The sequence below is a fragment of the Hypanus sabinus genome, chromosome 7, assembly GCF_030144855.1.
Source record: "Hypanus sabinus isolate sHypSab1 chromosome 7, sHypSab1.hap1, whole genome shotgun sequence".
Taxonomy (NCBI): domain Eukaryota; kingdom Metazoa; phylum Chordata; class Chondrichthyes; order Myliobatiformes; family Dasyatidae; genus Hypanus; species Hypanus sabinus.
This window is the reverse complement of record NC_082712.1, coordinates 122335722-122361612: the sequence shown is the minus strand read 5'-3', so window position 1 is coordinate 122361612 and position 25891 is coordinate 122335722. Positions and strand designations below refer to the sequence as shown.

At 42.3% G+C, this 25891-nt stretch overlaps 1 protein-coding gene across 1 annotated transcript in view; it reads left to right on the top strand.

Moving 5' to 3' along the window:
- The window catches only part of LOC132397142 (potassium voltage-gated channel subfamily KQT member 1), a 795097-nt gene that overhangs the window by 543126 nt on the left and 226080 nt on the right, over positions 1–25891 (top strand). The window lies entirely within an intron of this gene.

Below are 25891 nucleotides of genomic sequence, written 5' to 3'. Positions count from 1 at the left end.
TTGTTGCAGAGAATTCTTCCTGTAAATTTAAAGAGAATGTTAAAAAAAATCCAATAATTTTTGTGAGTCGAATTGAAAGTCTAGTTTGATGTCAATGCTGAAGCTTTTTTTTATAAAAATCATGGTTAAGATTGTGCAAGGAAACCTAAAGTACTGTTACGTTTTCAACAATTTAAGTCCTACTTCCTCATGCAGGGAAGGCAGGGAAAAATCAAAATATATTTTTACTCTATGTCCTCCTTTTGTTTTTGCATAAGCAAACTATTCAGTGGCTTGGGCTATGAAGGATTACTTGTCTAGAGATTTTCAACCCCCCCCCCCCCCCACAAACTTCAAAGTTCAAAGTAAATTTATTATCAGGGTAAATATATGTCACCATATACATCCCAGAATTTTATTTTCTTGTAGGCATTCACAGTAAATACAACAAACACAATAGTCAATAAAAAACAAGAGAAAATCTGCAGATGCTGGAAATCCAAGCAACACACACAAAAGTCTGGAGGAACTCAGCAGGCCAGGCAGCATCTATGGAAAGAGTTCAGTTGATGTTTCGTGCTGAGACCCTTCAGCAAGATTGTGGGAAAAAAAGATGAAGAGTCAAGTTAAAGGGTGGGGAGAGGGAAGGGAGAAATGCAAGGTGATAAGTGAAACCTGGAGGTGGAGAGGTGAAGTAAAGAGTTGGGAAGTTGATTGATGAAGGGGATGCAGGGCCGGGGAAGAGGGAATCTGCTAGGAGAGGATAGAAGGCCATGCAAAAAAGAAAAGGGGGAGGAACACCAGAGAAAGGTGATGGACAGGCAAGGAGATAAGGTGAGAGAGGGAAAGGGGGATGGGGATTGGTGAAGGAGGGGTGAGAGCCATTACCAGAAGTTCAAGAAACTGATGTTCATGACATCAAGTTGGAGGCTACCCAAAGAATCATAAACTTCCTCCAAACTGTGTGGCCTCATTGCGATGGAAGAGGAGGCCATGTATTGACATGTCAGAATGGGAATGGGAAGTGGAATTAAAATGGGTTGCCATTGGGAGATTCAATGAAAGACCACTTCCAACACTACGAACAGACAATCAATGTGTAAATGACAACACACAGTGCAAATGCAAAAAAAGGAAATAAATCATCATCATCACGGTTGTGTTAAGTTGTCCTCCAATCTTGGCAATTTACTTTCTTATTGGATCTCATTTTGAAATAGAGAGGTATATAAGGGCCAAGTTTTCAGAGGACACACCGAAATCAACAGCACACTCACGACGTCTCCTCTTGGTGATGAAACATTGGCAAGTAAATTGTCAAGATCTGAGAACAACTCAACACACCCATCAACCATGCAAACTACACATCTTTTGAATTATTTCCAATAATAGTCATCATCATGTCCCCGCAGTCTGAGCAGACGAGATGTTGACAAGCGAGCAGCAAAGCCTGGTTCGGAGTTAGGGGCCTCTTCCAAGAAACAAAGGAGTTCCTTGTGGCAATGCAGGACCAGGTGGTTAACACAGAAAAATCAAAAATACATCATTAAAGACCCACAAATTCAAGATGATAAATGCAGAAAATGCCAAGAGAAACCAGAAACAACCCAACAAATTCAGGATCATGCAGCAGGTTTAACTCAATCTGATTACTTACAAAGGCACAATCAAGTGGTAAATGTCATTCACCGAAATCTTGCTTGAAAATATAAGCTAATAAAAGACAACATACCTTACTATAAATACAAGCCTGATCCAGTTTTAGAATCAGAGTCCTACAAATTATATTACACCCGATCCATTACTGTGGATGGACAATCCATAATAACCTTCTAGATATAATAAAACATGATAAAGAAGTAAGAACAACTTACTTAATAGATACAGCTATTCCAAACACGCATGACATACAGAAATCAATAAGTGAAAATACCAGAAATATGCTGAATTAAAAGAAAAAATCAATAGACTATGGAACATGAACAGGGTGTACATTAATATCTACATCTGCTATCATCCCAAACTCACTACACAACCGCATGAAACAATTAGGCTACACAGAAATATTTACATAAATCTCCAGAAAACCACAATTCCAAACAACACTTGAGTATTCTGAAAGTTCCCAGTAGTCAAGAAATGAGTGTGCTTGGCTTTGCCTGTATCTCAGGTTTTACTAGCTTGAGCTGAGAGAAAAAAAAAATAGTCACATGTAAGCAATAAATATAAAGAACATGAGATGGAGTCCTTGAAAGTGAGCCCTATTTCAGTGGGAACAGTTCAGTGATGGGATGAGTGAAACTGAATGAAAGTTATCCCCTCTGATCCAAGAGCTTGATGGCTGAGGGGTAATAACTGTTCCTGAACCTTGTGGTGTGGGTTCTGAGTCCCCTGTACCTTCTTCCTCATGGCTGCAGTGAGAAGACAGCATGGTATGGATGGTGGGGGTCCTTGATGATGGACGCTGATATTCTGCAAAAGCGCTCTATGTAGATGTGCTCTTTGGTGAAGAGGGGTTTACCCATGATGCACTGGGCCACATCCATGACATTTTGTAGGCTCTGTGTTCAAGTGCGTTGGTGGACCCATACCAGATTGTGATGCAACCAGGTAATATACTCTCCATCACATTTCTATAGAAGTTTGTTAAAGTTCCAAATGACAAGCTGAATCTTCGCAAACCTCTAAGAAAGTAGAGGTGTTGCCGTGCTTTCTTCATAATGGCACTAATGTGCTTCCTATGAAATGATAACACCGAGGAATTTAAAGTTGCTGACAATCTCCACCTCAGATCCCCCAATGAGGACCGGCTCATGCACCTCTGGTTTCTTCCTCCTGAAGTTAGTAATCAGCTTCTTGGCCTTGTTAATAGAGTTACCATTAGTCCACTGGGAATGTTGTTGACAAAGTTTTATCTATGGCTAAAACTAATTTATTTTATTCTTGATCTCTGTCTATATGAGTCTGTAGAAGGATAAAAATAATAATAAAAGTATCAAGATGGTCATTGTACAAATGTAGACTTCTCATGGATCATGTGTATTTGGTCAGTGTATTTGGTATGTTGAAAATGACCTCGTATGATAAGATGGATTATAGATGCCAATCATTTGAGCAGCATCACAGTGTACAGTATTTAACTCCATGCGTAATAGTTGTGGTGTTAAGTGGTGACATAGAGAACTTTGGGGAAGCTTGATCATTCTGATTTGTTCCAAGGAAGCAATAAATCTGTAACTCCACTTTAATCACTGCTTATGTGTCGTGGGTGACCCATCTTATATTCACTAAAAGACACAATACCGTAATAAAAAAAAATCCTGGGAGTACAAAACAAATCGAGCAGCATTTTCAGAATATGTTTTAAGCTGGAGAGAGATCAAGCAAGATTGAGGATGGAGGGGAGGTGGAGAGGGAGGAAGGAACACAGTTTCTGCCCTGGGAAGGGTAGAAAGGGAGCCACTTTTTGGAGTAACTGCTTTCAGTTGCAGGAGATACCCTGAGCTTCCTGTAGCCTGCCTCTTTAATTTTCCACCAGCCTTCCACTCCCACTATGGCCTTTTGTATTTTTACAACCAGAGCCAAAACTAGCCTGAGGAACAGCACCTCATCGTCTGTCTGGGCATATTGATTCCACCTGACTCTGATACAGAATTCACCAACTTTAGGTACTCAACTTTTTCATTTGGTATTTATCAGAACTGGCCATTTCTACCTAGAATCTTTTTAGCTCTGTTTTCCTTTTCTACTAGTATAGCCTGTTGGACATGTGTCACGGCTTTACTATTGACAACTTATTACACCGACCAGAATGTGCTTCCAACTTCTACTTTAGAAGTTAATGGCGGTGCAGGCTCAAAGGGCCGAATGGTCTACTTCTGCACCTATTGTCTATTGTTTAGCCACTATTTTAACTCATTTGGTCTCACATTCCCTTTATTCTGCCCCTCCCTTCTCCATCTTCCCTGCCACTGAAAACAATCTTGTTTTTTCTCTTTCCCACTACTGACAAAAGTTCTTGGACTTGAAATGCCAACCGTTTCTCTGTCCACAGATCCACCCTGACCTACTGAGTGTTGGTGACTTCTTTTCTTATTTTCCTTATTCCCTTATTTTTACCTTGCATTATATTATGTGATTGTCCTCCATAAATACATTAAGCAATATACTGCTAGGGAGAAAAACAGGTCGTTGTAAATTATGACTAATTGTGAACCTTGCCTCTAACACAATTAGAGGTCTGTGCATGTATTATATTTGACTTGTTACCTGCCTCCTATTGTACGGACTGTGAGCTTCACTCCTCTTTGCTAATCTTTACCATCAAACATCTCGAAACAGGCCTAACTACCACATTACCAGATTCTTGTTCTTAGCTTTCAAAATCATGGTTATTAACTAAAACAAGTGAGGATTTCCTCTCCAAGCTAACTGAAAGCATATCCATTTTTATTCTGAACAAAACTCCATGTTATCCATTGTCACTGCACCTGCTGTCTCCTCCACATCCTGTTTCTCAAAGAAACAAACAAATAGTGGAAGTTAAAAGCTCCATGGATTCAGTACATTGAATAGTTTATTTACAGGAGGTGGAGAAAAGATGAAGGCAAATACAATGTACATACCACTAGATTTTGCCACTGAGTCCACCTATCCCACAACACAGTTAAAAATATAACCTGCTTACATTAACTGGCTCCACACATTCTATAGCCTGCAGATTTCTAGCCACGCAAGGTAGTCTCAGCAAGTACTGACACATATTCTGATTGACAAACTTAATCATCTCCATCATGGGCACTAGCCTCCACAGCATGCAGGACATCTTCAAGGAGTGATGGTTGGAAAAGGCAGCATCCATCAGTAAAGACCCCTGTCATCCAGGACATGCCCTCTTGTCATTGCTGCCCTCAGGAAGGAGGCACACACTCAACAGCTTTTTCCCCTCTGCCATCCAATTAGTCTAATATTTAGTTTTGCACAGCTTATTTAACTTAAATATTTAATATATATAATATATACTTGTTGTAATTCACAGTTTCTTTTCTCTATTATTATGTATTGCATTGTGTACTGCCTGCTGCGATGACAACTTTCATGACATGCTGGTGAGATTAAACAGGATTCTGATTTATAATGCCACTTCAGAAAATGTATTATTAATATCCAACACAAATAATTATGATAGAAATGAACAATCGGTAAGACCCGGACTTCTGCCCGCTTATTTATATTTACATACCTGGATTCTACAAGGGACGATTGATAAGTTTGTGGCCTAGGATAGAAGGAGATGAGTTATACAGCTCTCGTTACATGCACGTGCAGTTCAACTCTTTGAGTGAAAATGCAGAAAGTTTGAAGTTAATAACTCATCTCCTTCTACCTTAGGCCACAAACTTATCAATCACCCCTGCTGTGGACCACTTTCTGGAGGTCCAAGACGCTGACTTCTACAAAGAAGGGATCTGTATGCTCCACAAACTCTGGAATAAGTGTGTAGATGTAGGAGGGGTCTATGTTGAAAGATAAATGTGCTAGGTTTTCTAAAATTGACTCCTTCTTCCTTAGACCACGAACTTATCAATCACCCCTCATCTTTCTAATATCGTGATAGGGTAAAATTCAGCAGTCCCATGCCATCAGTGCACAATTGCCTGCAAAGGAACTTGTGGAATTAGTGGGATAGTGCAATAACTAGTGTGTTGCAGCCTATCACTGCACAGCAACGTAGCACAGGACACCCATGAGACAATGACTAGATATTGTTTCTGCTCAAGGCAGCAGCTCTTCATCAAACACCTCTATTGCTTTATTTATTTCTGCCTGATATGACAGATGGTTTGTCTCTTTAAAGATCAAATTTATTTAAGTGCATATATGTCACCATATACATCCTTGAGAAACATTTTCTTCTGGGCATACTCTAAAAATTCATAGTAGAATAATATCCATCATAAGATCAATGAAAGACCACACCAGCTTAGGCATTCAAAGGTTCATTTTATTGTCAAAGTATGCATGTACAATGCAACTCTGATATCCGTCTTCTCCATATAGCCATGAACTACAGAAAGGCCATGGGTGTTGTTGAAAATAAAGACATCAACGTAACCCCCCCCCACCAACCAGCATGAAAAAGAAAATGAAACAAACTTGCAAACCCCAAAATCCTCCACCCCCTCCCCACAGAAAAAAAACAGCGACAACAGCATCAAAGCATCCCCACAGGGAAAAAACAGAGATAATAGCAACAGATCCCAAACCCCTCCCCCGCAGAAAAAAACAGTGATAATAACCATCCCCAACCCCCTCTCTCTCATGCAGAGTAACAACACCGGATCCAACTGCCATAAACCCGGCTGCTCACCCTCATCACCCCAGTGGCCTCCATCATTAGCGATCGCTGACCCTTCCACACTCACCTCGTTGCTTCAATCTCCCTTGCCGCTTCGAGATGAGGTCGCTCACGACCCCACGCCTCACCTTTGGTGTTTTCCACAAGGCAGCTCGTGTTCTCGGTCCTCTTTGGGTCCCCATCTTATTGGATCTCCATGAGGCAGCTCTCCAGACACAGATCAAGCTCCAAACTGCACGTCACGAGCTCCGACAGTGTTGGAAACAAAAAGAACAAGCAGAAGGTGTAGAAAAATTTAAGAGATTGGCTATCTGTCAGGTGTCACCTGAGAAATTGTTGCTCACTGGTGCCATCTTGACAGGAAATCAGTGTGCAAAAGGCAACAAGCTGAGCAAGTACAGAAATAAATAAACAAAAATAATGATAATAGTAAATAAATCAGCCATACATATCAAGAACATGAGATGAAGAGTCCTTGTAAGCAAGTCCATAGTTTGTGAGAACATTTCAGTGATGGGGCAAGTGAAGTTGAGTGAAGTTAGCCTCATTGGTTCAAGAATCAACTCTTCCTGAACCTGGTGGTGTGGGTCCTGAGGCTCCTGTACCTTCTTCCTGTTGGCAGCAGCGAGAAGTGGTTGGTGGAACACCCTGATGATGGATGTTTCTTTCCTGCGACAATACTTCATGTCGATGTGCTCGGTGGTGGGGAGGTCTTTACCTGTGATGGGCTGGGCCATTTCCACTACTTTTTGTTGGATTTTCCATTCAAGAGCATTGGTGCTTCCATAACAGGCCTTGCTGCAGCCAGTCAATATACCCTCCACCACACATCTATAGAAGTTTATCAAAGTTTAAATGTTATGCTGAATCTCCACAAACTTCTAATGAAGTAGAGACTTTCTTCATAATTGTACTTACATGTTGGTCCGAGGACAGGGCCTCTGAAATGATAACACTTTAAAGATGCTGACCCCTTCTGTTGATCTAGCTACCACTGTAAATGGTGTGGATGCTTCAGTCAGTCATATGCAGAAAATGAACATGGCTTCGAAGATAATTGCTATATTCTATTCCTTTATTCCTAGGCAGTCCTGTTTCCTCTCCAGCTTTACAAGCCCTGCAATGCTTGATAAAACCAAAGCATGACCTGCAGTCACTAAAGTACTGTAGATGGGGCAGGGTGCAGCTGCCTTATCTGGCAGTTGGCAAGGAGAGAGAGCCGCTCATCTCCTTCCACGGCTTAGGCGAAGCCTACGTTTACAGCCGATGTCTGAATGCAAAGTTCTCAAAACCGCATCAGATGTTCCATGACCACTTGTCCAGTAGTCATGATTCAGAGAATACGTACACGACACTGGAAGAACTCAGCAGGTCAGGCAGCATCTGTGAGAAAAGAGTAGCCAACGTTTTGGGCCGAGAACCTTCATCAGGAATGGGGGTGGGGAAGAGAGGGCCGAAGCCCAGAAATAGAGATAGGGGAGGGGGAAGGACTAGAGGCGCCAGGTGGAGAACCAACCAGAGGAATGATAAAGGGGGAGGGGATAAGCATGAAAGAACTGTAGAGATAAAAGAGCAGAAAGTTGAAAGGGGAGAGGGGCAGAGAGGGACCTAGGATGGAGGGAGGGAATTACCAGAAATTGGAGAATTCAGTGTTCATACCACCAGGCTGGAGGCTACCCAGACGGTAGATGAGGTGTTGCTCCTCCAACCTGAGTTTGGCCTCATCATGGCAGTACAGGAGACCATGTATGGACATATCTAGATGAGAATGAGAGGCAGAGTTGAAGTGGGTGGCAACCGGGAGGTCCTGTCTGTAGTGGCGGACGGAGCGGAGGTGCTGGACGAAGCGGTCCCCCAATCTGCGTCGGGTCTCACCAATGTAGAGGAGGCCACACTGGTAGCACCGGATGCAATAGACGACTCCAGCAGACTTGCAGGTGAAGTGTTGCCTCACCTGGAAGGACTGTCTGGGGCCTGGAATGGTGATAAGGGGGGAGGTGTGGGGACAGGTGTAGCATTTGCGCTTACAGGGATAAGTGCCGGGTGGAAGTTCTGTGGGGAGGGACGTGTGGACCAGGAAGTCGCTGAGGGAACAATTCCTGCGAAAAGCTGAGAGGGATAGGGAGGGAAAGATGTGCTGGGTGGTGGGGTCCTGTTGAAGGTGGCGGAAGTTGCAGAGGATAATGTGTTGGATCCGGAGACTGGTGGGGTGATAGGTGAGGACAAGGGGAACCCTGTCTCTGTTGTGGTGACGGAAGGCTGGGAGGATGGGTTAAGGGCTGAAGTGCGGGAGGTGGAGGAGATGCGGGTGAGGTCATCTTTAATGACGCCAGAAGGGAAACCACAATCCTGAAAGAAAGAGGACATTTGAGATGTCGTGCATCAGAGTTCCCCAGGAGTCAAAAGATGTTGTAATTTTCCCCATCTGAGCACTTCCTCCAGTCTTTTCATCAGTCCACACGGAAAATCTTCCTAGGACTGTGCTTGGAATAGTGTATCTGTTCTTGGGAGTCGGGGGTTGGGAATGCAAAATGATTTGCCCTGCCCACACTTAACGAATGGAGAGTAGCCAGGCCTTCAATACTAGGAATGCTGGACAGATTCATCATCTCCTGGCAGCAGTAATCCCTGCCCTCCTACATACCTCTGACACATGCACCACCTACAGAGGAATTTCAAAGCATTGGGGAAACACCAACACTTCTACAAATGCCTCCAAATTCACTGGAAAGACAAGTATTCTTTGCTGTCCCATCAATCCCCTACACGTATGATTTCCTAAGTATTCAAATCATAGTACCCTTTCCTGCTTCAGTTAAATCACAGCTTGTCCCTGAAGAGTTCATTCAATAAGCAGTAGAAGCAGGGCACCACCTCCGAAACTGCACATCTGTCCACCCCACCAGCCACGTCTATGGAAAAGGCTCTGATTCCTACATTGGCCCCATTAGCTACCTCAGAATTCAAAAAGCCAGAATGGAAGCAAGGTATCTTTGATCTCCAAGGACCAGCTGAGAAGAGGAAGAAGACCTTTAACATGGACATTTCTATGATGGTCCCAAAACATATGATACATAACTCAATATACAATAGTGTTATCACTGAGGAGAAGTAAAGGAATGTTTGCAGATACTAATTCCCAGGAACCATGATCCAATTTATAGCTTTTCAGGAGTGAAGTCAGGTTTTCAAAGACAGTGGAAACTGATTAGAAACGTCCTGCAACCAAGAGCTTATGCTTAGACATTTCCTTCCTGGAGGTCAAGGTGACCATTGCCCTGAATTTCAGTATGATGGCAATTGCTTCCTGTGTTATACCCCAGTTTGCTCTTCACCGCAGTGGTAGGAAGCTCAGTGACACATGCCGTTTATACTGACACAGCCCAGGTTGTTGTGGGAATTCAGAGAAGAGATCGCAGGAGCATTAGCTATGACCTTTGAATCCTCTTTGGCTGCAGGGGAAGTGCTGGAGGACTGGAGAATGGCAAATGTAATTCCCTTGTTTAAAAAAGGTAATAGGGAGAAACCTGGGAACTATAGACCGGTGGTCTGCAAACTACTGGAAAGGATTCTTAATGATAGGATCTACGAGCATTTGGAAAAGTACAGTCTACTCATGGATAGTCAACATGGCTTTGTGAAGGGAAGATCGTGCCTCACAAGCCTGATTGTGTTTTTTTAAGAAGTAACAAAAGAAATTGATGAGGGTAGGGCAGTGGATGTGGTCTGCATGGACTTGCAAAGCATTTGACAAGGTCCCTCATGAGAGACTCATCCAGAAAGTCATGAGGCATGGGATAAGTAGAACCTTGGCTGTTTGGATAAAAATTGGCTTAAAGGAAGAAAGCAGAGGGTAGTTGTGGAAGGAAAGTATTCTGCCTGGAGGTCAGTGACTAGTGGAGTGCTGTAGGGATCTGTCCTGGGACCCCTGCTATTTGTGATTTTTATAAATGACCTGGATGTAGGGGCGGAAAGATGGGTGAGTAAGTTTGTGGATGACACGAAGATTGGAGGTGTTGTGGATGGAGCTGTAGGTGGTGAAGGTTACAAGAGGATATAGACAGTCTGCAGAGTTGAGCAGAAAAATGGCAGATGGAGTTCAATCCGGACAAGTGTGAGGTGATGCATTTTGGAAGGACAAACCAGAAGACTGAGTACAGGATTAATAGTCAGTTACTTAAGAGTGTGGATGAACAAAGGGACCTTGGGGTTCAAATCCATACATCCCTCAAGGTCGCTGCACAGGTTGATAGGGTAGTTAAGAAGGCCCATGGGATGCTAGGCTTCATTAACAGGGGGATTGAGTTCAAGAGTAGAGAGGTCATGTTGCAACTCTACAAATCTCTGGTGAGACCGCACTTAGAGTATTGTGTTCAATTCTGGTCACCTCATTATAGGAAGGATGTGGAAGCTATGGAGAGAGTGCAGAGGAGATTTACCAGGATGTTGCCTGGACTGGAGAACTAATCATACGAAGCAAGGTTAGCAGAGCTGGGACTTTTCTCTTTGGAGCATAGAAGAATGAAAGGGGACTTGATAGAGGTCTACAAGATTATGAGAGGCATAGATAGGGTGGATAGTCAGTACCTGTTTCCCAGGGCACCAATAGCAAACACCAGAGAGCATAGGTACAAAATTAAGGGAGGGAAATTTAGGGGAGTCATCAAGGGTAAGTTTTTTACACAGAGGGTTGTGAGTGCCTGGAATGACTTGCCAGGGATGGTGGTGGAGGCTAAAACATTAGGGGTACTTAAGATCCTCTTGGACAGGCACATGGATGAAAGAAAAATAGAGGGTTATGGGGTAGTGTGGGTTTAGTACTTTAAGGATTATATGGGTCGGCACAACATGGAGGGCTGAAGGGCCTTACTGTGCCGTAGTGTTCTATGGTTCTATGGTTCTTTGAGGAGAAAGTGTCTCCTTCTCCTTGCTGAGACAGAATTATGCTGAGGGGATCATATTGTTCTGTGAAAATTGCCAGAAGTGTCAGAGGGCGCAGTGTACTGCACACATCTCTCCTTGAAGCGCCAATTTGAATTGAGAGCTCTGCAAAATTTGCAAGAGATATCATTTCCTCAACACACAACTCTTGGTCATCCATTTGTAGAAATTTGTCGTGGTCAGTAAAATCTATTATAAACTTTGGAAACTGTTTCGACTCCAAAGAGGGAATTTGAATGGTCAGGGCTACACCTTTCTTCTGTTCTTTGGCTTGTACACCAGACAACAGTTTTAAGCATTACCATCTGGAATCTAGCGGAGAATGTCACTGGATGCCTTACAAATCAATTCTAATGTCTATGCCTGTCAGTGTTTTTCATGTGGTATTCCCCATTTGAGTGTGAAATATCTTCTCACCATCTGCTGACTTCTGTGTAATTATGCTATTTAGAGTACTCACTACTTACCGAAGATTATAGCAGGCACAGCAAGAAAAGGAACATAGAAACAGGAAAACAGGGGAGGAGAATCTTGGCAGATCATCTCATACGGAGCTCTCACTGGAAGCCCTCTCACGGCCACTTTGCTTGCGTAAAGATTCACTTGAGTTCCCTACATGCCCAGGCAAGAAGGAAGTAGAAGGAAAATTGGCAAGTTATCCTTACATTCTGCCTTTGGCATTCAAAGATAGTTTATTATATGCTTAACACTCCACGTTTCAACTGCAGTATACCTGACTTAAAAGTTGCTTTTGAAAGTCTTAATTCTTGAAACTAGGTCAATCTGCAACAATTTTGCACAAAGCTACCCATCAATTGGTGAATAGATTTATCTTGGCTAATCAGTGACTCTACCACATAAGATCAAATTTCTCAAAAATAATGTGACACATCAGATGGCCAAAGCCTTGACCTTAAGCAAAGTGAAGATGGGATTTAATATAAATAGCAAGCTATGGGATGCTGATGTATGCTTAGTGCACAGTCAGCAGCTTGTATGTTGCCCAGCCCATCCAATTGTTTGTGGAGTAGTTTGCTATCATATATGTTGAGTACACTGTTTTGATCTGCATGTTATTATTTCCCACCTATGGCTTCCCTCAAAATCCTCGCTAGTAAGGCCATGCAGAGCCTGCTTCCTCCTTACTAAATAAAAAGAAGTAAGGAATTGCATTGACCCAGAAAACCACACAATTTGAGGAAATTACAGTAGCAGAGCTCTCTGACCCAAATCATTTTGCATATTCAAGTGCCAGATAACTCATTTAGTCCTCTCCATCCACACAGCTACATCAGCTACATCACCTTCTTGAATGTGGCTGGCATTTTTGTATTTATTAAATTTGAAGGTACCTCCTAAGTGGCTTTACTTTTGATATTGAAATAAACTACAAAGATTAAACTGACAACAAGCATTTCTTTATTCAGTGCCTCCACTTTTCAAAAGTCGCCATTCAATGGTTTCCATGAGGTACTCGTGGGAAAAACTAAAGGGAAAGATTTTAATGAATGCTAGTCTATGTTTTCCTGGGAGGCATAATATCGTAGCAGTTAATATAGTGCTATTAAGTCAGCAATTCAGGTTCAATTCCACCCCTATCTTTAAGAAGTTTGTACGTTTTCTCATTGACTACATTGGTTTCCTCCAACATCAGAAAGACATCTGGGTCAGTGGGTTAATGTGACAAATGGGTGTAATTAGGCAGTACAGGCTCACTGAGCCATAAGGCCCATTACCCTGCTGTAGATCTAAATAAATAAAATATGCTCATCAGAATGCTAATGTCATAGCAGTAGTGGTGAAGCTCTCAGGCCCTAATTATCACAGGCAGTGGGAAGGAGGGAATTCATATCCAGTTCAGGTTTAGTTCCTCTTTTAGAGGTTTCAAGATTTCTAGGGAATGTCCTGATAATGTTTGAACTTTTTATTTATTACTGTGTAACTGGGCAGGAAATGACTGAAATTTCACAATTCCCTCCCCCTAAACCAGCACTTGGAGCATATCATATTGATTGCATAAAGTTAGTTCAGTACAACGTGATATTGTCTACTTACATTCAATTGCACTTTGTTTGGTACCTCCTGTACCTAATAAAATGACCACTAAGTGTATCTTTGTGGTCTCCTGCTGCTGTAGCCCATCCACTTTAAGGTTTGACATATTTGTGCCTTCTGAGGTGCTTTTCTGCACACCTCCGTTGTAAGACTAGTTTATTTGGGTTACTGTCACTTTCCAATCAACTTGAACCAGTCTGACCATTCCCCTCTGTCCTCTCTCATTATCACAGTATTTCAGCCCACAAGACTATCACCCCCTGAATGCTTTTGTCTCACTTCTCACACCATTCTCTGTAAATTCTATAGATTGTTATGCATCAAAATCCCAGGAGATCAGCAATTTCTGAGATACTCAAACCACCCTGTCTGGCACCAACAATCATTCCATGGTCAAAGTCACTTAAGATCACCTTTCTTCTACATTCTCATGTTTGATCTGAGCCACACCTAAACCTCTTGACCATGTCTGTCAGCTTTTATACATTGAGTTGCTGCCACTTGATTTGCCAATTAGATATGTGCATTAATGAGCAGGTGCACAGCTGTACCTGATATACTGGCCACTGAGTGTAATTTCATTCTATATTTGTGCACTGATTACTGGACCTTTTGTTAAACCCCAGTCCTAATCTTCAACTTCACCTAACTTCCATTCCTACTCCTCTTCAGCTATTTACAAACTATCATGTCCACAAACACATTTTGCTCTCTCCACTCTATTCCCACTAAACTAATAACAACCTGATTTCTTGTCCTGTTGCCTGATTTACCTGCTGTTGTTCATTGTTTCCCTTCCTCAGATACTGTCCCCTCACTTTCACTTCTCAGAAATCCAATCCTAGATACCGTCTATGTGGATGATCTCTTACCTTCTTCTTGAGAGTTCTTGAGCATGTTGGAGACTTGCAAATACGTGTCCATCTTTCCAGTCCTCTTTGTCTGAATCACGCCTCCCCCAATTATATTTCTGCTCTTGCCATGGCTTCAATTATGAATGACATCACCTCTGTTTACCCACTATCACAATCTATTGCTGCTCATAAGTTTTGTCCTGACTACATAGCACCTCTGTTCAGTTCACAACAATGATCCTGAGCTATCAGTTATCGAATCTTAGAGTGATAAAATAACTCAGAATAGAAGCTTGCCCTTTATCCCATCTAGTCCACGCCAAACCTTTTAAACTGCCTACTCCCATCGACCTGCACTGGGATCCTAGCCCTACCATCCACGTACCTATCCAAACTTTTCTTAAATGTTGAAATCGAGCTCGCATGCACCACTTGTGCTGGCAGCTCATTCCACACTCTCATGACCCTCTCAGCAAAGATGTTTCTCCTCCTGTTCCTTTACACTTTTCACCTTTCACCCTTAACCTCTGGTTGTAGTCCCACCCAACCTCAGTGGGTGCATTTACCTGCTTGCGTTTACCCTATCTAGACACCCCATATTTTTGTGTGTTTCTAGCAAATTTCCTCTCAATCTTCTATGTTCCAAGGAATAAAGTAACCTATTCACTCTTTCCTTATAATTCATGTTCTTCAAACCCAGCAATATCCTTGTAAATTTTCTCTGTACCCCCTCAACCTTATTTATATCTTTCCCATAGGTAGGTGATCAAAACTGCACACAATACTCTAAATAAGGCCTCACCAATATCTTACACAATTTCAACATAACTCCCCATCTCCTGTACTCAATACTTTGATTTATGAAGGCCAATGTGCCAAAAGCTTTCTTTATGACCCCATCTACCTATGTGGTCTCTTTCAATGAATTATGGACCTGTATTCCCATATCCCTTTGTTCTACCACACTCCTCAGTGCCCTACCGTTCACTGTGTAAGACCTATCCGATTGGTCAACATCTCATGCTTGTCTGTATTAAATTCCATCTGCCATTTTCCAGCCCATTTTCCCTTATCTCTAGAACGCATTGAATGCTTTGATAGCCTTCCTCGCTGTTCACTAACCCTCCCCCCCCCCCAGTCTTGGCCCTCCCCCCCCCCCCCCCCCCAGTCTTGGTGTCATCTGCAAATTTGCTGATCCAGTTAATCACGTTAGCATCTAGATCATTGATATAGATGACAAACAACAATGGACCCAGCGCTGATCCCTATGGTACTCTACTAGTCACAGCCCTCCAGTCAGAGAGGCAACCATTTACTCACACTCTCTGGCTTCTCCCACAAAGCCAATGTCTAATTCAATTTACTATCTCATCTTGAATGCTGAGCGACTGAACCTTCTTGACCAACCTTCTATGCGGGACCTTGTCAAATGCTTTGCTAAAGTCCATGTAGACAACATCCACTGCTTTGCCTTCATCAACTTTCCTGGGTAACTTTCTTGAAAAAGGAAGTGGTCTATCTCTTTAGTTCACTATTTTATTCTCACCATGATCTTTCTGATTCTGGGCATCTATGTTATTCCAAGGAAGCCTAATGTCAGTTCAAGGAACAGCGCCTCAGTTTCCAACTTGTGTCATTTCAGATGTTATTGGTTTTTTTTGGACTATTTTCACTATTTTCACTCCTGCATTTTGCCCTATCATTGATCTTCCCAAATTTTCTCTCCATCCCTTCTTCTCTACATGCTAAAATCTATTTCATAGGTTTTCCAAATTCCAATGAAAGATTCAACAGCCTGAAACATTGGTTCTTCCTCCACAACTGCCTTATCTAGTATCCAGCAAGCTTTTGTTTCAGATCAGCAGCTGTAAATACTTTTTGATAATGATGACCCACTCTAACTCCTGTTTATGTGATGTGTGATACTGAGGACCCAGACTAACTCCCATATCTGTGCAGTGTGATACTGAATACCTGGTCAAGCTTCTGTATTTGTGCTGCATGATTTTAGTTATTTAGTTTTGTAATTAGATTGTAGACAGGTTTAAAATGAAGATTGAAATATACATTTACCGTATCTGATAAAAGAAAGCCTTGCAAAATTGCTTGAATGTTGTTAACATAGGGTTAATGCTGAGTGGAGCTGAGTTTGATTAAGTTAGCTACAATTACACTGTTCTTCTTGGGACGCTGTGGTTACCAGAGATAAAGTGTTCTGATAAACATCCTCCTTGAGAACAAAATGCTCAATATGTCAAAGCTTTACAATATTCTGTTTCCTCCCACAGTCCAAAGATATACCGGTTGGCAGGTTAATTGTTCATTAAAAATTGAACAGTGACTGGGCTGAGATGGAATTAGGGGATTGCAGGGGTGCACAGCTCGGTGCCGGGGGTGGGGGGGTGCAAAAAGGCCTATTCCACCCATAACTCAGTAAATAAATAAATACTAGGTGATATCCGTAATTCAGACGTATACAAAACCTTGTAAAAAGTTTTCACTCCCCAACCCTTTATTCACATAAATGGATATTACAACCAGGAATTTTCATCAATTTAACTGATAACTTTTATTTTTGAATCACATGCCTCTTTTTCACATACAGCCTCAAAAACAGGGGAAATTGTAAAGCATAATATACTAAAAATTCAAATACTGAAATGTCAGCAGTTGAAAAGCTCTCGTTCCCCTTTGCTCAGTCTTTAGCTGAACCACCTTGCAGTTATTATGGCCAGTAGTCTTTCTGGACAAGTCTCTATTAGCTTTACATTATGTGATGGAGCAAGATTCCCCAGAGTTCATGCCCCAGAGAAGGAAGGATTCAAAGGGGGGAAAGGGGCCACAGTGGTTGACAAAGGAAGTCAGATATTGCATAGCATTAAAAAAAAGGAAATATGACAGAGCTAGGGTGAGTGGGAGGGCAGATGATTGGGAAGTTTTTAAGGAACAGCAGAACTTAACTGAAAAGACAATACGGGGAGAAAAAATGAGGTACGAACGCAAGCTAGCCAGGAATATAAAGGAAGATAGCAAAAGCTTTTTTAGGTATGCGAAGAGAAGGAAGATAGTTAAGAACAATGTTGGGCCCTTGAATAATGAATTGGGTGTAATTGTTATGGCAAACAGCGAAATGGCAGAAGAATTTAATGAGTACTTTAGATCTGTTTTCACTAAGGAAGACACAAGCCATCTCCCAGATGTATGGATGGGCCAAGGACATAGGGTAACAGAGGAAATGAATCGGATTGACATTCGGAAGGAAACGGTGATGAGAAGACTGATGGGACTGAAGGCTGACAAGTCCCCAGGTCCAGATGGTCTGCACCCTAGGGTACTAAAGGAGGTGGCCCTGGAAATTGCTGATGCATTAGTAATCATTTTCCAATGTTCCTTAGATTCAGGATCAGTTCCTGAGGATTGGAGAATGGCTATTGTTATCCCACTTTTTAAGAAAGGAGGGAGGGAGAAAACAGAGAACTATCGACCTGTCAGCCTGACATCGGTGGTGGGAAAGATGCTAGAGTCCATTATTAAGGATGAAATAGTGGCATATCTAGATAGCAGTGATAGGATTGGGCCGAGCCAGCATGGATTTACCAAGGGTAAATCATGCTTGACTAATCTGTTGGAGTTTTTCGAGGATGTAACCAGGAAGGTAGACAGGGGAGATCCAGTGGATGTAGTGTACCTCAATTTTCAGAAGGCATTTGATAAGATCCCACATAGGAGATTGGTGGGTAAAATCAAAGCTTAGGGCATCGGGGGGAAGGCATTGACATGGGTAGAAAACTGGTTGGCAGATAGAAAGCAAAGGGTAGCAGTGAATGGGTGTTTCTCGGAATGGCAGGTGGTGACTAGTGGGGTACCACAGGGCGCAGTATTGGGACCGCAGCTGTTTACCATTTACATTAATGATTTGGATGAAGGCATAGAAAATAACATCAGCAAATTTGCTGATGATACTAAGCCGGGTGGCAGTGTGACATGTGGTGAGGATGTTAGGAGAATTCAGGGTGACTTGGATAGGCTGGGTGAGTGGGCAGGTACTTGGCAGATGGCGTTTAATGTGAATAAGTGTGAGGTTGTCCACTTTGGGAGTAAGAACAGGAAGGCAGATTATTATCTGAACGGTGTAGAGTTGGGTAAGGGAGAAATACAAAGAGATCTTGGAGTCCTTGTTCATCAGTCACTGAAGGTGAATGAGCAAGTGCAGCAGGCAGTGGAGAAGGCTAATGGAATGTTGGCCTTTATTACAAAGGGAATTGAGTACAAGAGCAAGGAAATACTCTTGCATTTGTACAGAGCCCTGGTGAGACCACACCTGGAGTATTGTGTACAGTTTTGGTCTCCAGGGTTAAGGAAGGATATCCTGGCTGTAGAGGAAGTGCAGCGTAGATTCACGAGGTTAATTCCTGGGATGTCTGGACTGTCTTACGCAGAGAGGTTAAAGAGACTGGGCTTGTACACGCTGGAATTAAGGAGATTGAGAGGGGATCTGATTGCAACATATAAGATTATTAAGGGATTGGACAAGATAGAGGCAGGAAATATGTTCCATATGCTGGGAGAGTCCAGTACCAGAGGGCATGGTTTGAGAATAAGGGGTAGGTCATTTAGGACAGAGTTAAGGAAAAACTTCTTCTCCCAGAGAGTTGTGGGGGTCTGAAATACACTGCCTCGGAAGGTAGTGGAGGCCAATTCTCTGGATGCTTTCAAGAAGGAGCTAGATAGGTATCTTATGGATAGGGGAATCAAGGGATATGGGGACAAGGCAGGAACCGGGTATTGATAGTAATTGATCAGCCATGATCTCAAAATGGCAGTGCAGGCTTGAAGGGCCAAATGGTCCACTTCTGCACCTATTGTCTATTGTCTAAGATTTTCTCACTCCTCCTTGCAAAATGGCTCAAACTGTGCCAAGTTAGTCAGGGAGCAGCAGTATATAGCCCTCTTGAGGTCTTGCCAGAGATATTCAGTCGGGTTAAGGTCAGGACTCTGACTGAGCCACTCAAGGAAATCAATTTTCTTCACTTAAAACCTCTCCATGGTGCTCTGTCAATGTGATTTGAGTCATAGTTTGCAAAAAGAAGAACTTCCTCCTCAGTCTATGCTTCCTGGTAGAGGCTAGCAGGCTTTTATCCAAGATCTCTCTGTGTTCAGCAATATTCATTTTCCCATCAATCCTGACCAGATTTCTAGTCTCTGCTGCTGAAAAGCATCCCCATAGCATAATGCTACCTTCACCATATTTTGCTGTAAGGACTGGTTTACCTAGCTGATGTGCAGTATTAGACTCTGTAAAATTGTGGTCTCATCCGATTACAAGACCTTATTCCACATCTTTGCAGTATCTTTTAAGTGACACTTTGCAAAGTCTTTACAGGCAAGGATATGCTTTTTTTTAGCCAGGACTTCTTCCTTGCCACTCTTCTATAAATAGCCTTTATCTTAGAGATTGTGAGCCATGAACTTCATCTCCAGTTGCAGCCAGTGACTTCTGCAGTTCCCTCAGAGTGACTGTTGTCATCACAATAGCTTCTCTTAGAAGTGCCATTTTTCACGGGCAGCTAAGTTTAGAGGGCCGGCCTGACCTAGGCAGTGTGGCTGTGGGTTTTCATACTCTTTCCAGTTCTCAATTACGCCTGCACTGAGCTCCAGGGATCAGTACCTTTGAGATGGTTTTGTACCCTGGCCCAGATTTGTGCTTCTCTGTTATAATTTCCCTGACTTGTCTTGAATGCTCTTTGGTCCATTAAAAATCTACTATACCAGGCATGGGCAAACTACGGCCCGTGGGCCATATGCGGCCCGTTAAACTTTTTAATCCGGCCCGCAGAACTTGATGAAATTATATTAATAAACCTTGTTAACATTTTTTCCCCGCAATTCTGGCGTTTTCCCAATAGATGACGCAGTCTATATACATTGACCTTTGTTGAGGTGCAGCGTATTACTCCACATTTGCGCTTTACTTTATGACCTTGTGGCAACCCATTTCCTGGCACATCCGAACCGGCTCACAATTAGCCAGCGTTCCGGCTAAGGGAGATAGCCTGCGGGGATTTGTGAGCACAAAGCTCCGCATACTGGCGCGCTCTCACAGTTTTGGCACAGGGGACAATTGAATAAGAAGGAGCAGGACAAGTAGACCTGCATCTCCTACCGTTTTTGAAATAAAGACAGTCAAGAGGAGAGTGATGATGATAATATCTTGAAGGATAACAGAATTTTCAGTGCTTTAAAATAATAACTGTTACTATTAAAAAAAGCTGTATTTTATTCATTTAATTTTCAGTGTTTTAAAAGTCATTTCAATAAGTAGCTAAATACCATGGGACTTCAAAGACAGATATTTTGTTGTAATGCATTTGTTCATTTTCAATTGAAATTAAAGCACATGTTTTCTACATATCCCATGATATTTTATTTTCTCTTATGAGGTGTATTACCAAAACACTCTGTCCATCTGCTCCTGGTCTGGCCCCCCTGTCAAATTTTAGAACCCTTTGTGGCCCTCGAGTCAAAAAGTTTGCCCACCCCTGTACTATACTGTTGCACCTTACAGAGAGAGGGGGTATTTACAATATCTTTAAAAATTCATTGTAAAACAAGTATCTTCCAATTTTGTACATCAGCTTATTGGGTGAGTTGGTAAGGTAGTATACTGCTACTGAGGTAAGTTAGTCTAATAATTACAAAGGGGATGAACACCTTCACAGCCTCACAATTTTAGCTTTTAAATTCCAGTAAATTGTTGACAGGTTTTGAAATTTTGCTTTTGATTTGACATGATGTACAATGTTTTGTAGATTAGCCCAAAAATCCTATTTCAATATATTGTGTATTTAGAAAATGAGACAGTAAAATGTGAAAATATTTTGTATATTTGTATATCTTGTACAATGGACAGACATTTCTGTAATATAACAGATATCTTTAAAATCACCCACAAATTAATCTTTTTGCTCCAACTCGATTTCATGGGCACAACCCAGGGCTTCTTCCTCCTTCTGCCCTGTAGTCTATTGGTACTGAGGTCAATCACCTTATCCTTGACTACTGACTTAACTGGCATTAATGGATTCAGTATAGACTAGGAACTGAATCCAAAGGAGCTGGAGCCCAAGGATTAAGAATGTTGTCAGTCTAAAACTCAGTCACGTTTTTGATAATGCAACAATTCCCAGATGACCTTATATTAATTCATGAGTATTGAGTTGATCACAAACCCAACACAAAAGGTACAGATGTCTCTTTGCCAGTCAGCTGCATACTGATAGTGCAATCTTTCTCTTGCCTTTCTCCTCTCACTCTTTCCATCCCTGATGGCTCAGTGCTTGCCCTCAAAAACAGCCACTGCCTGATGGGAATGAGGCTCTACTAAAGCTGAGTAATGGTTTCCACCTCCCAGCTTGCCATTGCATTTGCTTGCAATCCCTCTCCAGCACGTCTCTGCAGTGGACACCATGGGTTCTCTTATTCCGGCTGAGACAAGCAGAGAAGAGATACCTATCTGACATCCACACACATATGTCTGGTCCAATAGCGTTGGACATTGGTTCAATGCTAGTGGCAATGTAAACTTAAAGATGAACACCTCATCTTTCATATGGGCTTGTTGCAGACTTCTGGATGCAGTACTGAATCCTTCAACTTCAGGTTCCATGCTTTCTGTCTGTATTAGGATGGCTGTTTTTGCCTGCCATTGCTTTTTTGATGAAGGGCCTCAACATGAAACATCAGCTGTCCATTTCCCTCCGTAGATGCTGCCTGACCTGCTGAGTTCCTTTAGCATTGTATGTGTAACTCCAGATTTCTGGCATTGTGCCTCCTCTTTCTTTCTTGTTTATTTGTTTTTTGTGTAGCCAGGCCATGCAACTATGCACAGATTGTATATCATTAGCAACAGATGATTATTTAAAAATTTAGACTTACCTTATTTGCCTCTATTACTTATCCTTAACAGAAAAATTCCATTTGTTCAAACCTCTGCCCTTCCCTAACCTCTAAATAGAGGTTCACAATCTTTTTTATGCAATGGAATCTTGCCATTAACTAAGGAGTCCATGGACCCCAGGTTGGGAACCCCCGTTATAGAAGGTGTTAGCCCTACAGTATGTAGAATAATTAGTTTCTCCCTTCTTAGTTCTGAAGGGCCCCAGACCTGATCATTTCAAAAGGTGCTAAACTGAGAATGTTTCTCACCTCTTTATAGCAGCTGCCTTCCATCTACAACTCTCAGTCCTGATGCAGGAGCTCAGCCCAATACGTTGATCGTCCCTTTGCCTCCACAGATACTGCTTGACCTACTGAGTTCCTTCAGCAAACTGATTTTTTTTGCTGTATTATTAACTGTATCAGTTTTCACAGAGTCTATGTACTTTTCCAGCATGTTATGCCTTTATTTCAGACGTAACATTTGACTGGATGGGTGGGAAGGAGAAGGAGATCTTATTCCTAGTGCTCTTGTCTTTATGAGATGCTCTCCCTTTACCTTTGCCAAAGAATTTCGGCAGGTTTGGGGAAGTGCAGATTACAATCAGATCTAGTAGGTTTATAATTGTTTTGGTCCTTCTTGTTGGTACATGTTGTCTTTGAACTGGGATAAATGTACACCTAGACAATGTCCTTATTGTTCTCTGGATGCACACCCCTGGTTTGTTGGGGTTGTAGGAGTACATTTCAGCATCAAAAGCATGAACAACAACGAGAATGCTGGAGGAAATCTGCAGGTTAGGCAGCATCTGTGGAGGACAATGGGCCGTTGATGTTTCAGCTCAAGACCCTTCGCTTGGTCTGAAAGAGAATTTTGTGAAATGTCTCCAAGAACTTCACACTTTGAAGATCTTTGCCTCCTGTCTTAGAAGTATTTCCTCTACCTTTCAGTCTAGATGATGAATCTTCATCCAGAATGCTGACTGTCAATTTCCCCCTGCAGACACTCCATGACCCATCGAGTTCTTCCAGCATCTTGTTTTTCTTTGTTCCAAATTCCAGCGTCTGCAGACTCCTGTATATTTTTACTGATAAATTCATGTAACTGCCTATCCCTGGTGAATGGACTGCCTGTCCAAATTCTGCATCTGTACTGTGTGAAGCTATGTGATACTTATAGCAACGTGGACTGGGATGTGCCAGATGAGGGACTATCTTGCATTTACATAATGCCTTCTTTGACCTCAGGATGTCTCAGTCCATTTTACTGCCAGAGAATTGTATTTGAAATGAAAGTGCTGTCATCAGATGGAAAGTTTGGTACACATCGAACTCATGGAAATGTGGCAATACCAGACTACCTATTTTAATTTTATTAGCTGAGTGACAAATATTTACCAATACACCTTGCTCTTTGTGATGTCGTCTTTATGTACCTGAGGGAGATGTGATTTTGCTTGAAGGCCTGACCTTAAAGGGGGCATCTTAGATGGAAGAGAATTCTCTCCTTCCTTCACCAGAGTGTGAACCTAGTGCACTAAACTCTGTTGTGAGAGCAGACTTTGCTAGCCACTCTCATTTTGTAACTCTACCAACTAAATTTATCACAATATGAAACTGAGAAAATCTGCAGATGCAGGAAATCCAAGTAACACACACAAAATGCTGGAGGAACTCAGCAGGCCAGGCAGCATCAATGGCAAAGAGTAAACAGTCGACACTTCGGGCCGAGACCCTTCATGCAGGGTCCTGGTGAATGGTCTTACCCTAATGCATCGACTGTTTACTCTTTTCCATGGATGCTGCCCGGCCTGCTTATCACAATATGAAAAATGTTCTACCTAATGTTATTCAAAGGGTGATATCTTCAGGCAGCACGTGGGGTTATACATACTTCATTTATTCTCAGTTATGTTTCAAGATGGCTTTTCTCAAGCTCCCAGGTGTATTTGTGCAACTGCTTTCCGAAATCCACTTTGGGTTGATGAGGTCGGTGTTATAACTGTGGTCTCAGCAGGAGAATGCGGCAGGTAATGCTGCTGCCCGTGTTCCACTGAACACCACGTCAAGCTCACGCAGTAAGTCACTTTGACACTTCGTCTCTCAAAATCTAGCATTTACAAATGTCTTAGTGCCTGAAGCTCTACATGGCATGATGCCATCCACTTTCTATCACTACCCCTTAGCCTTACGATCCAACTGGCTGTTCTAATTCTGCCCTCTGTGCGTTTCTTACTCCCTTCATGGCTGGATTTGTGACTGTGCTATCATTCTCCTATCTGTCTGGAAGTCCTTCTGAAAATTCTGAAAATAAACTGATTTGACATAACCTGGAAAACACATGTGGGACCATACAGAGCCAAAAATACCTCTTTCATAATAGGCTTCTTCATGACTTTCGAGTGCACTGTACACCTGTTAACTGTTTATCGGGCATACTAACAATTGTTGGTGAAAATATCTTTGCGTAGAATGATCCCTCTAACAGCAATGTTACTGTAGCCAGGTAATCAGATTAATTGTGAAGTTTAACAAATGACTTTCCTGATCGCCTGCAGAAGACACCTCTTTCCTGGGCAGCTGTAAACAAATGACAATTGCGGCTTGAAGCCGAATCCTCGCAACTGCCAAGGACACGCAGCTCCCCTGCCGTCTGCCAATAACTCAGTGAGTTGGACTTGCTGCATTCCATATTAACAATATCCAGTGAGGTCCTAACGATCTCAGGAAAAGCAAGTAAGATGATCACTGCCTGTCTATATGTCTCTTAAAAGCCTTGAGTGTATTTGCCTCTACCACCATACCAGGTATCCACCACTCTCTGAATAAAAAACTCACCCCTCACATCCCCTTTGAACCGGCCCCCTCTCACCTTCAATTCATGCCCTCTGGTATTAAACATTTCAACACTGGAAAACAGATACTCTCTGCCCACTCTGTCTATGCCTCTCATAATCTTATACACCTAAATCATATCTCCCCTCAACCTCCACCACTCCAGAGAAAACAAAACAAGTTTATCCAACAACTCATGATAGCACATGTCAGCTAAACCAGACAGTACCCTGGTAAACCTCTTCTGCAACCTCTCAAAAACCTCAACATCGTCCCTACAGAGGGGCAACCAGAACTGTATGCAATTCTCCAGATATTGGCCGACCAGACTTTTATAAAGTTGCAACATAAGCTCTTGACTTTTGAACTCAATTCCTCGACTAATAAAAGCAGGCATTGAATAAGCCTTCTTATCCACCCTATCAACCTGTGTAGTCCCTTTCATAGGAGCTATGAACTTAGATCCCGAGATCTCTCTGCTCAGCAGCATTGTTAAGGATCCTGACCTTAATGGTGTACTGTTTCCTTGCATTTATCCTACCAAGGTGCAACACCTCACATTTTTTGGGGTTAAACTGCATCTGCCATTTCTTTACCCATATCTGCAACGGATCCATATCATGCTGTATTCTTTGCCAGTCTTCTACACTATCCACAACTCCACCAATCTTAGTATCACCCACAGACATATTAACCCATTCATCTACATTTTCATCCAGGTCATTTACATACATTATAAACTGCAGAGGTCCCGGCACAGGTTCTTGTGGAACACCACCAATTACAGACTTCTAGCTTGAATAAGTCCCTTAAAAAAGATAGTAACACCTCTCAGATCAGATTGGCAACAACATCTCTTCCAAAATCTCTATCAGCATAGGTGCACCTCAGGGCTGTGTGCTTATCCCTTTGCTCTACTCGCTTTACACTAATG